The sequence below is a fragment of the Mauremys mutica genome, chromosome 2 (assembly GCF_020497125.1).
Source record: "Mauremys mutica isolate MM-2020 ecotype Southern chromosome 2, ASM2049712v1, whole genome shotgun sequence".
NCBI classification, from domain to species: Eukaryota; Metazoa; Chordata; order Testudines; family Geoemydidae; genus Mauremys; species Mauremys mutica.
In genome coordinates, this window is record NC_059073.1 from 12,342,355 (window position 1) to 12,355,370 (window position 13,016).

Here is a 13,016-nt window from a genome sequence, read left to right on the forward strand (position 1 = left end):
TTGGCATTCACAGGACCTTTCGTGTTCTGCCCGAGAGATTGCATGAAACATGAGTTGACTGAAGTAACCTGTCCCAGTCACACAAGATTTTCATCATCCATGCTGAACCACAACCTGACTTACTGTTAAAAGGGTGAAGAGATCTGAGACCAGCCAAGCTATAAAACCGAAGTGCTAGGGGGTAAGGAGTGTGACAGAAAGGGAAACCTAGCACAGAACGAGTCTTAAGCCCCCTGGCAATTGGTCTGCTCTGTGGTGCCTGTGAATGTGCCCCCTTAGGCTATACACTTACAGATTGTAGCCTTGCTCTCATGGCAGTGTGCTCAGGCAGCTTGGTTAAAGAAAAGACCCTCATGCTCATAGTAGCTCCATTTACCTCAGTTGAGCATCTTCCCACATGCTGTGCTTCAAGAGAAGGGAGGCAGAAGCCCTTGGAGCCATCAACAAGCTGCTTCACTTCTAATTCCTCTCGCAGGGCCCTGTTACGCATGTACCCAAACTCTGACGCCACAAAGATTCTGCTGACCACAGGTACGCTGCCGGTGTGTGGAGATGACCTTTGTGCTGCTGAGTCCTGCTTGAAGTGACTCTGGGGGAGAGAATCCCTCTGGAAAGAAAGGGGCTGAGCAGGGGAGAACCCCTCAGGAAAAGCTTTCTGAAGTGGGGAGTAGACAATGTGCTTTAGTAATGGCAGTAGAAGGGAGGGGTACGCCACAGTGTGTGCTAAATCCTATGAGAGAGGAAATTGTCCTGAATTAATCAGGATCTAGAAAGAACCACAAGCCCTAGTACTAATCCCTGCATCGGGATACAACCGCTACCCTCTGAGAATATTGCAAAGGGAGGAGAAAATGGCCATTGTATAGCTCAGGAGAAATGACTAATGCTCCTGCTCCTAGCTTGGCTCTCTGTGTCAGGCTCTGCCCTGTGAGCTGGCTGACAGGATCTCCCCACAGAATAGGGTTCCTCAAAAGCACCAATGAATCAGCCCCTTGTGAGAGCAGCCTTGCCCGGTGGGGGTGTACATGATGTTTCTCACTAGAGGATTGGGAACAGCTGATGTCAGGATGTTACGGGTCAGGGAGGGGGGTGGTTTGGCATCTCTGGAAAGGTGCCATGGAAGATGTGAGAGAAGGGAGGGTTCCATCACTCAGGCTATTGTCTGCATTCAGTGTGTGTCATGCCTCACCGTAGACTAGCCCGGGAACATTAGAAACAGCTCTGTTACGATTCTAAAGCAATAGACCCACCCTAGACTCTAAGATTAAAATCTGTTCCATGAGGTGACGAGCCCAAGATCTTGCTACCTCAGACCAGAGACGAATGAGTGTTCACTGCTAATTGTGCCAGACACAGTCTCATTCCACAGCATGGGCGGCAGGTTATATATTTGTGTGGGGCCCGGGCCCCAGCAATATTCAGGGCTGGGGGCCCTGCTCCAGCAATAGTTGGAGCTGGGTCTCTTCCCGCCCCCCCCCCCCCGGTCCTGCCTGGATCGGCCCCGGCCACCGCAGGTCTCCCCCCGCCGCCGCGACCCTGCCTGGAGTAGGTCCCAGCCCCCGCCTGCCACCCCCCCTCCGCGTGTTCCCCCCCCTCCGCCGCGTTGTGTTGCGTCCCTGCCTGACAGAACACAGCGCGCCTCTCCCCTGCCTGCTGCCCGGAGGGCTCCCAGCAGATTTGCTGTCTGCTGCCGCAGGGTCCTAGTGCCTGCCCCCCGCCAGTACTGGCAAGGCAGGCTGCCCTTACCCTGAGCCTCTCCAACCCCAAACCCTCAGCCCCAGCCAGAGCCCTCATTCCCCCCGCACCCTAATCCTCAGCCCCAGCCCTGAGCACCCCCACATCATGAACCCCTCATCCCCCTGCACCCTAATCCTCAGCCCCAGCCAGAGCCCTCATCCCCCTGCACCCTAATCCTCAGCCCCAGCCAGAGCCCTCATCCCCCCGCACCCTAATCCTCTGCCCCAGCCCTGAGCGCCCCCACATCATGAACCCCTCATCCCCCTGCACCCTAATCCTCTGCCCCAGCCCTGAGCGCCCCCACATCATGAACCCCTCATCCCCCGCACCCTAATCCTCTGCCCCAGCCCTGAGTGCCCCCACATCATGAACCCCTCATCCCCCTGCACCCTAATCCTCAGCCCCAGCCAGAGCCCTCATCCCCCCGCACCCTAATCCTCTGCCCCAGCCAGAGCCCTCATCCCCCCGCACCCTAATCCTCTGCCCCAGCCCTGAGCGCCCCCACATCATGAACCCCTCATCCACAGCCCTCACCCCACACTCCAAACCTCTGCCCTAGCCCTGAGCCCCCTCCTGCATCATGAACCCCTCATCCACAGCCCAACCCTCTTCCCTAGCCCTGAGCCCCCTCGCATCATGAACCCCTCATCCACAGCCCTCACCCCACAGCCCAACCCTCTTCCCTAGCCCTGAGCCCCCTCCTGCATCATGTACCCCTCATCCTCAGCCCCACAGTCCTCACCCTGCACTCCCTCCTATCCCCAAACTCCCTCCCCCTTCCCACACACCCCTTCCCAACCCCAAACTCCATCCCAAAGCCTGCACCCTTCACCTCCTCCTGCACACCCACCCCCTGCCCCAGCCCAGAGCCTGCACCCAGCACCCTTCCTGCACCCTAATCCCCAGCCCAGGATCTGCACCCCAGACCTCCCCTGCCGAGCCCCCTCCCAGAGCCTTAGGCAGGTGGGGGCGGAGTTGTGGGGGGCGAAGTTGGGGGCGGGTTCTGGGCCCCACCAAAATTTTTACAAACTTGCCACCCATGTTCCACAATGCTGCTGCTCCTAAGCTGCTGGTGACCACTTACTGGTGTCTAGATTTGGGAATCTGAATAAAATACCTGGTTTTTACCTTGGCAATAAGATGACTTTTTGTGGTTATAGTACAAAGAATAAGGAGCTCTTATAAATATAGTCCAACAGTCTGAAACTAAATGATCACGGTCTGGTTACAGAACTGAACATAACGACTCCTGGTCTGGTTACATGTCTCCAACAGCGACTGGACAATGGTGCAAGAAGGGAAAGTGATAGGTTGATCTATGACCCGAAGCATGACGGTTTCAAACTCTTCCAAACTTTTTTTAAGCTCTGGATGTTCTTATCTAAATAAATATCTAATCCTTTTTATGACTCCTGCTAAGCTCTTCATGATATCTCTGTGGTATCTTTTGGCAATGAGTTCCACTGGCAACTTTTGCATTGTATAAGTATTTCCTTTTTAAATCAGCTGTCTTAATGTAATTGATTCATTCTTTTGTTCACACATTCAGTACAAGACAGTGGGCTGGGATCCTGTTCTACTTTGTATATAGCATGTATTATTTTGCATCTCTTTATCATGTCCCCTTATTCACTGTGTCTCACTGTAAAGCAGACAGTTCAGCTCATTGCAATCGCCATCTATGGAAGTCTTTTTATGCCTCTGGTTTGTTACTGGCTTGTTGCCTCCTCCTGGGGAGGGACTTAGGTTGTGAACTTCATTTCATGGTCTTATTACTTATTTGTCTAGGAGTCATGGCCCAGGAGCCCATTACGGGAGGTGCGGTACAAAGACAGAGCAATAATATTTTGCATGCTTGTAGAGCCCATGCTAATGCATGGTGTGCCCCACTCTACCTCGAATTTTATGAGTAGGGCTGGCTGGTGGAACAGAAAATTGGATTCCAGTAGTTGAAGTTTCCAGAAAAATTATCGCCCTGTGAGATGAAGAGCTAAAAACTTGAAAATGTTGGTGGAACTAAAATCCCCTCATTTGTTGTTGAAACACTGAAACATGATCCCTTTCCCCAGGGTCACCGAGTGCCCCTGCTTGACCCTGCACCCTCCCTATTGCTATGGCCCGTGTGCTGTGAGGGGACTGACGGAAGGCTAGCAAAGCTGTGTGCAGACAGCCGCTGCTCAGAGTGCTGAGCTCTGCATGCAGGGCCTGGCTGAACGCTGCCTGGAAATTCTCTGACACGGATGAGAAACATCCCTCAAGGCCAGGGTCTATTTGTAGGGCAAAAATTACACTGGATGTGCCTGCACATGCTGCAGTAAAGCATGTTTGTCTGGGGTGCAGCTGGAAGGAAAGGTCATGCTGGTCTTCACCGAGTTAATGGGCGTGGGTGGGTTCGTCAGGCTGGGCCACTGTGGAAGCCCTTGGCTGATCAGAGAAAATCAGAGGCTTATCCTGTCTGATAGAGACAAAGCTGAACAGCTGCTGTCCTTATCTGTCCCCTGGAAGGGCGAAGCTAGCCGCTGGCTTGGACAGAAGGGCCCTCGCGGTTCATGACTGACGGAGAACCTGCTCCGAGCTGAGCAGCTCCTGCGCACAGGGGACTGGCTGACATAGGACTCAGCGCGTGGGGGGGCATGGCTGCCTCCTTTAGTGAGGTGGAGGCATGAGTCTTTCCTGCAATAACACCCCACGTGCTCCTGTTGCCCCCTGCTCTGCTCCCACCCTGTTGGAGAAATGGGGCTGGGGGGGGGTGTCTGACTTCAGCCAACACAACAGAAGGGCTCTTCAGCCCGCACCCTTGCACCCTCCAGCTCTACCCTGAGCTACGTGCCTTGGACGTGGGGCATCCTAACACCTATTTGCCTCATCTGCCACCAGCCTGATTTATTTCTCCTCCTCCCCACAACTCTCCATCAGTTCTGTGGCATCCAACCAGCCCAGCCTGCTGCAGGCTGAGAGCTGCACAAGCTTTTCTGTCCTTATCCTCACAACACTCTGGGAGGTGGGGCAGTGCTATCGTCCCCACTGGACACCTGGGAACACAGCGCAACTGATCTGTGCATGGACACAGGCAGAGCAGTGACGGGATTAGATCCTGTAGCCTGAGTCAGAGGCTAACAACCTAACGCTGGGCCAGCCTTGAGCTTTGGGCAGGTGGATGACGGCAGAAAGGTCCAGAGGAGCAATCAGTGCTTTAGGGCAGCTGCTCAGCTAAAGGGAGTGAAATGCAGCATGAGTGGGGGGGCCCCCGCAGACACAGCGTGAGCCGCTGCACCCCACTCCCCACAGGTGGTTGGGGCAGAGAAGAGTGTTGGGGAGGGGTGGGGTAGAGGCTGGCTAGGGTTGGGTGCTGGCTCTCCTTAGCTCAGGCATGGCCCCTAGGGGCCAGACCACCCAACTCAGAGGCGCGGAGAACGAGGGAGACCCCTGTGTGACTAAAGCGGGGGAGCCAACCGTGGCTACATGAGCCCAAGACTCAGCCAGAGCTGGGCATACGGTGACCAGACAGCAAGTGTGAAAAATCGGGTTGGGGGTAATAGGAGCCTATATAAGAAAAAGACCCAAAAATTGGGCCTGTCCCTATAAAATCAGGACATCTGGTCACCCTAGCTGGGCACGTTGCCTTGGGGGGCTCTCAGGGCTGGGCCAGGTTTACGGGGTGCTGCCTCAGCACAAGGGGCTGGGCTCAATGCCCCCGTGGCAAGCAATGGAGCAGCTTGTGCCTCCATTCCCTGCGATACAGCGGGCAGCCAGCGGGCGAGCTGCTTGGTGCACTCCTGGCTCAGGAGGCTGGTGCAGAAAGAGGGGCGGGGTTGCTGGGGTTTGTAGCTTTAAAGCCAGTGGCTCTCAACTTCTGTCCTGGTGACACCCCCTGCCCCCCCATTAAATGTATAAAAAGGTGTTTTATAACACTCCCCCCCATGTAATCACCTCATGACCCCCTGAGGGGGTCCCAACCCCCACTCTGAGAACCCCTGCTTGAAAGGAACAAGCAACCCTTAATGTCGCGCTGAAGGGGCCGGGAGCAGGCTGGCAGTGGCCCAGCACCTAGTGCTGGGGAACTCAGGGCAGAGGAGAGAGCGTGAGAGTGTGTGTGTGTTTGTTTGTTCGTTTTTGGGGGTTGGGGGGGGAGCCATCTTGCCAAGTGTAACCAAGGCTGGTGGAGGCTGCTGGCCTGACTTGCTGCGTCAGCGCACGGGGGCAGGGGGAGTAGGCTGGCTGGGAGGGCCCAGATACTCCTGAGCGCCCCAACATGTGCTGCAGCTGGCTCACAGGGCAGGCAGTGGCACTACCCCTCCCTAGGCCGGCTGCCCCCCAACAGCCTGCAAGGGGGTGGCCCCCAGCGGGCACATGCAAAGGCAGCCTGGGGCGCTGTGCGCGTCAGCCCATCCTGCCCCCGAATTAAGCGGCACGAAGGCTTAGTGCCCTGGGCACAGCAGTGAATTTCACCCACGGCAAGAGCCGCACTGGCCCCTTGCTCCGCCCCACCCAAAAAGGCCCAGCAGTTCCACTGACAATACAGGCGAAGAGCCCAGCTCGCCAGCCGCGGCTGCTCTACTCACATACCACGCTGGCTGGGACCAGCAAATGGTCGTTGGGCAGGCGGCTGCGCCTGCGGCCACAGCTGTCCCCGTTAGACCCTGCCCGCCACACACAGCCTTCCAGGAGCAGACGAAGCCAGCACAGCCCCAGCTGTTTGCCTGGTAGGGAAAGGCCAGGCCAGGCCGGGTGACATGCTGAGGGGGCAGCCGCTGTGCAGGGACCACAGTGGCCTAGGCTGTGATGCACACCTGTGGGGTGGGGGGGGGTGTGTGTCACTAGCAGCGCATCCCATGGCACTGCACCCGCCTGTGCAAATGTAACACCGACAGACCCGAGTCGTTGGCAGACGGGAGCCGACCGGGGACCTCTGGAGCTTAGTGCATGAGCCGCTACAGCGAGAACGAAAAGGCACCTGGCTGTCAGAGAAGCAATTAATGGGGCTGCGCTACAGCCATTGTTCTCGTTAACGGGTCTTGGTGCTACTAGCTGGGCCAGAACACCACACCCAGGAGGTGTGTGGGTTACACAAGCCCGAATGGAAGGGGCTGGGGGCACATGAGCCGGGTGCCAGCAGATTAGCGCCAAAGGCAGGCAGACAACCATAGCGGGACATGTCAGTGCAGTAAGGGCTGCCACCAGCACTGGTTATGGTGAGACAGGGGCACAGAGCTGGAGCCAGAGCGGGGAGAAACCAGCTTGTTGAAGGCACAGGGACAGCCCTGTTGTGGGGCTGGAGAGGCCATCGGGGGCAGCAGGGAGAGGGAGGCACTGGCCTGCTGCTCGCTCAAGAAACAGGCGATCATCTAGGCAGAGGTGGTTGAGCGGTGACCTGAGCCCAGCAGGGACAGCGGCAGGAAGACACACAAGCGCAGCTGAGGTTTGGAGCATGGACGATGGCACTTAAGGTGCAGGGACCCATTTGTGCCAGAGCCTGATGAATCAGCTGCCTCCCTGCATAGACTCGGGAACACAGGGCCAGAAAACACCCCCTTGATTCTGTCACGCTGCTGGCGTGTCCCCTAGGAAGAGCTGGCAGGATTTGCCTCTAATGCCTCACCCCGTTAAGTGGCTCACACCACACCCAGAGATAAAGGCACTGGGAGTGGGACTCTAGCCAGCAAGGCCCCAGGGTGAGGGAGCCCTGAGCAGGCTGTGGGGAGATGCCTTGGGAGCTCCCACCTGTGGGCAGATGTTTTGGGCTGGATTATGTGGCGTGCTTTTCAGAAACAAAGTTGACTCCAAGCCAGCCGGACCAGCTACAATGTGTCTGCCCTGCTTGGAGCAGGATCAGGAGCCATGTGCTCACAAAGACATTTCCCACTGGCCTGTCACAAATACTACAGGAGCCAGTGCAGACTCCAATTCACTTTCTCTGAGCCAAAAGAACAGGAGTACTCGTGGCACCTTAAAGACTAACACATTTATTTGAGCATAAGCTGTTGTGGGCTAAAACCCCTTCATCCAATGCATCCAGTGGAAAAAACAGTAGGAAGATATATATACACACAGAGGACAAGAAAAAATAGGTATTGCCATACTAACTGTAATGAGAGTAATCAATTAAGGTGGGCTATTATTAGCAGGAAAAAAAAACTTTTGTAGTGATAATCAGGATGGCCCATTTCCAACAGCTGACCAGGTGTTGAGTAACAGTAGGGGGGGTGGAAGTTACTGTGGGGAAATAGGTTTTACTTTGTGTAATGACCCATCCACTCCCACTCTTTATTCAAGCCTCATTTAATGGTGTCCAGTTTGCAAATTAATTCCAAATCTTCAGTTTCTCAGTGGAGTCTGTTTTTGAAGTTTTTTTGTTGGAGTATTGCGACTTTGAGGTCTGTAATCGCGTGACCAGGGAGGTTGAAGTGTTCGCCAACTGGTTTTTGAATGTTATAATTCTTGCTGTCTGAGTTGTCTCCATTTATTCTTGTTGCTGATACAGACTAACCCGGCTACCACTCTGGAACCTTTCTCTGAGCTGTGAGCTGACTGGCAAGAAGCTGCCACTTTTACACAACAGTACTTGGGATTGTAGTTGCTCTTTGGGCCAAGTTCATTGCTGGTGTAAACGCCCAGGCTTCTATGGAGCGCAGCAGAAATAAATGAGGCACTTTGACTGACCTCATGGGGGACGTGAAAAGCAGCAAATGGTGCTGAAGTGAACAGACATGCTGGATTCCCAGGGTAAAGCAGAAGGAGCTACTGTGGATGGAGATAGAGCACCTCCTATTTCCTCTGCCACTCGTATTTATGCCTGGGAGAATTATCTGCCACGGCCAATGCAGGTGTGCCCCACAGCTGAGCTCTGCGGGAGGTAGGGAGCGTGGGTGTCTGGGATGGGGGGGTGCGCCACGGTTGGGCTCTGGGGAGAGTTGGGGGTGTGGGTGTCTGGGCTGGGGGGTGCCCTACAGCTGGGCTCTGGGGGGAGGGGGCAGAGAAACAGGAACTGGATTGTCACAGGGGTTTCCTTACCTCTCTACTGCTGGGGGAATTTGTGTGTGTGCATCTGTATTGTTACCCACAGAGTCCCTGAGAGATATTTTGAAATAAATTACAAAATAACTGACACTGACATGATTATATAGGGTTATTTTGACAAAATATACATTTTTTTTCAGAATTTTAAAATATTGTGCCCCAAGTTTAATTTTTTGGTGCAGAACTCCCTCCTCAGCCTGGTATTTCAGCAAAGCCCAGGCGCTCCTACAACTTACTGGGTTTGGGCTACGTGAGGGGCCCTTACTCGTAGCAGACCTGGGAATCCGCAGTCCGTCAAGACTGACTTGAACATCTTCTTGTGCAGTGCGTGTCCCAGAAATGAAAATGAATTACTATGGCCTAGATTCACCTCCCCAGCCAGGACCTGCTTCTGCTGGCTCCTACTTCCAGGAGTGAATCATTTAAAAATGTAGCATATGATGCACCTGCTCACCTAAAACAGCTGCCTACCCTCAAAGGGCCCTGTCTTTATATTTTTGTATAGTGAGCATTGCTCTAAATTAGTCCAGCTTTTATGGGTGCAAATGATGAATGCAAAATGCTACCCCATTAGAATGGTCTGTTTACACTTACTTTGAACATGTGTGAATAAGTGCAACAAAACATACAAGTCACTGGAAAAATCAGGGCATAAATGTTCCCACCAGACAGCTTGCAGAACTCCGGGGTAGCAGGGGCCTACCTTTCAATCTGATATTGAGCGCTGGGGCCTTGAAAAATGCTTTGCATTTTCTCTCCCAGCATTGAGTTCTATTTAGTTGTCAGTGGTGCCCTCTGCTGTCTGTGTCGAGAAATGAATCATAGTTTTTTTTTGTTTGTTTTTTTTACACACACACACACACTCTCTCTCTCTCTCTCTCCTATAGAATGGAGCTAAGACAAACATGAAATTTCATGTTCCCTGCATCTGTCACTTGCTCTTACGTACTCACTGCTTAAAAACAGCTGCATTAAGCAGCAGCTCCGTATTTTTTCCTTAGCATTGATACTTCAGAATGCAATGGTTTTTAGAATCACCTTTGAAACAGGTACACTAAGCTCAAACAAATTCACGGATTCCCAGCATGGAGCTGCCCAAAAAGCCAGCAGACCAGAGAGTCACTAAGCTCTTATATGATGGCCTATGTTAGTTAACACACCAGGCACTGACAGGGGATTCTCTAGAGCTATGAGCATGAGCTGTTCCAGCTTGCGCTAAAATACCATGTCTCTGCAGCTGTGGGCTTTAACAGACTCGTGGCCTCTGCAGATTGGGCACAGAAGGATCCAGTAACACTTACATATATCCTCTGCTCACAGGAAGTGTATCCCAAGCATCTGAGACCCACACCAGTTTGAATCCAAGATGAGCCCACTACCCAGTTATGTGGCTGCTATCTTGGCATTTTGTGTAACATGCTCATGAGTTGGTCACAGGAGCATGAAGCGCCGCAAGGAAAACAAAGTTAACTACGGGTGCTAAACAATCTGTTCCACCTTGTATTTAGCTGTGACATGCTGATTAAGTTTCCCAGACCTGAACAGCAGCTCTGTGTAAGCTCAAAAGCTTGTTTCTCTCACCCAGAGAAGTTGGTCCAGTAAAAGCTATTACCTCCCCCACCTTGTCACACTAATATCTAGGACTGACACAGCAACAACACTGCATACGTTAAATAACTACAGGTATGTAAGAGATCCCCATTTCAAAGCCTGCTTGAGGCAGCACGGGGCTTGCATTGCCCTAGGTGCACAAAACAAGATACTATTAGAATGTCACTGGAACAAGAAAACAAAGCAAAGTAGCCAGATAGTGATATAAATATATTCAGGCTAAGACTGTGAAATTCAGGTGAGAGTGCTAAAGATCTACCTGTAATGGGACCACTGGCCTTTCTAGCTGAGAGCACCTGATGAAGGACAGTGAGATCACAAAAGGAAAGACGACCTGGTTCTTAAAAGGGCTGAGTGTGTGCAGCTTCCACGGACTTCTATAGGAGCGTGCTCCTCTCAGAACCAGGCCGGACATTCCTGGTTTTGAGGCAGGAGGAAGAAAAAAAAAGGGGGCTCGGGGAATTAAAATGCAGTCTAACCTCCTTTCCTGGAAACCAGCAAGAGCTGAGAAAGCAGTGACCTTGGGAGCACCTGAAGGCCAATGGGAAAATGAACCACCATCACCAATAGAAGCTAAGAGTTCCTGGGCGGGCGTATATTGGTATTTACCTCAATAGACCTGCACCAATTTACATCAGCTGAGGATCTGGACCAAGTTATTTTTTTCAAAGGGATAAATGAGCACCGAAGAGGCAATGCTGCTGCCTTCAAGGAAGCATTTGAAACCATTCCACAAACCCTAGCAGCGGAGATTGAACCTGGGTACTACCAGGGTTGAATCTACCATACATGTAGCCACAGAAGTCAGTCAGTCAGACGTCCAGTGACAGTGCAGGTGATTGCAGCATGGCGGAGGTGGGTAGTTTCTGATGTACTTACTCAACCTATGTATGTGGTAAAATGGAGACATAACGCTGGACTAGAATGTAAATATTCCTCGTTAGTGTCAAGTTGAGTAGAGTTATCGGGGGGAGGAAGAGGGGATTGGTTCCTGGGTCCAGTGCTATTCCTCATCCTCACTGGAGCTGAAAGGAAACTATAATAATGCAGGTTGTGGCTGTCCTGAAGTTACGAGACTGTAATGGGTTAAAGAACACGATTAAAATACAATTCACTCTGGTAAGTTTCGGAAGCGAGCTGAAATCTGCTGAAGTAGATCCAGCATGACTCTTATGCAGGAAGGACTGAAATTATACACAATACAGGCTGCACAGCAGCATTTTAGGGAAGGATCTGGGGTGAGAGTGATAATACTGATTAAGAGTCAATACTATAGCAAAATAAAGGCATGTTATATTGGGTCATATTAATAAAGAGTCACATGGATGCTCAAAAATTATCCACCCCTATTTGCCTTTCCTTAGTTTCTTGATCCCTGGAACACTGCACTCAGTTTTCAACAGCATGGGCCAGATCCTCACCTGATGTAAATCAGCCTAGCTCCACTGATTGCCTTGGGCGCTATCTTGATTTACACCAGTTGAGGATCTGGGTCCATGTTATTAAAAAAAAAGAGAAAGTAGTGAGTAACCTCAACGGCAGACAAGCAAAACTGAGGAAAGGTTGGAGGAAAAAGACCAATAAACTTGGTATTGGTCATGGAGGGCAAGTAATCATGTTGTCATACTGCATTCTAACTGGCTTAGAGAACATACTTATTAATAAATACTACTACAGAAGGAGTATGTATGAGCACAGGATTGGGACCTAGGAATTCCTGAGTATTATGGTGGCAGGTGGCACTAGGCTGCACTGTTAAAGTTCATTTTTGTGACGTGTGAGCAAGTTTCCACTCTTGGGAAGATATGCTGTGGTGGTGTTAGTTTTGAGTTATGCAAAGTTGGGTGTAGAGGAAGCTTTATGGGAACTGTGCAAGCAGCAGGAGAGTCTGCACTCTCTCTGGGGCTCTGCTTAGAGTCAGTTCTTGAGGCAGGGTTGCTCCAGGGAAACCACATATTGGTGCTGAGCTGAGATTCGTGGCAGAAGGATTGCCCCATCTGCTGTTGGACCATGTAATTTCAGGACTGGGGTGTGTGTGTGTGCACGCAAATAAAGCAAGTTGCACTTGGAGTACACCAGACTCTGTCACTAATGTCTCCTTCCCTGGAGAGCAGAACTGCAAGGCCCAGAACATCTGCTGCTTCTCTGTAGTGGGGCCACACTGGTGTCAGAAGGGGAACTGTACTGTTCTGCCCATTTTATACTTGGGGAACAGAGGCAAACACTTGCCCAACATCACAGAGGGCATCACTGCCAGGATGAGAGCTCATCCCTGGTGCACTGAAAGCCCACTGATGAGGCAACCTAATTATGAAATGCTTTGTGAGGGCGATAACGAAGGCAGTCATCAACGGATGACCAGATGAAGTAACATGGCTGAGCAGTACAGTAGCTAACTTCGTCATTGCCAGCTCTTCGCCCAGACGTCTCTGCTGACATCACAGGTCCCGGCTCTCTAGAGTGAGGGGAAAGCGAGGCAGGGGCCACACTGGTGCACATACACCATGCTGATGGATGTGGTATTAAAGCAAAGATAGAACAGAGCAGGCCATATAAAACTTGGGGCCTAGTGGCTAGGGAGCTACTGGATCCCCCAACTTAGAACTTCCATGGGATGGGAGAATCCCCAGATGAGATCAAGCCAGGATAAC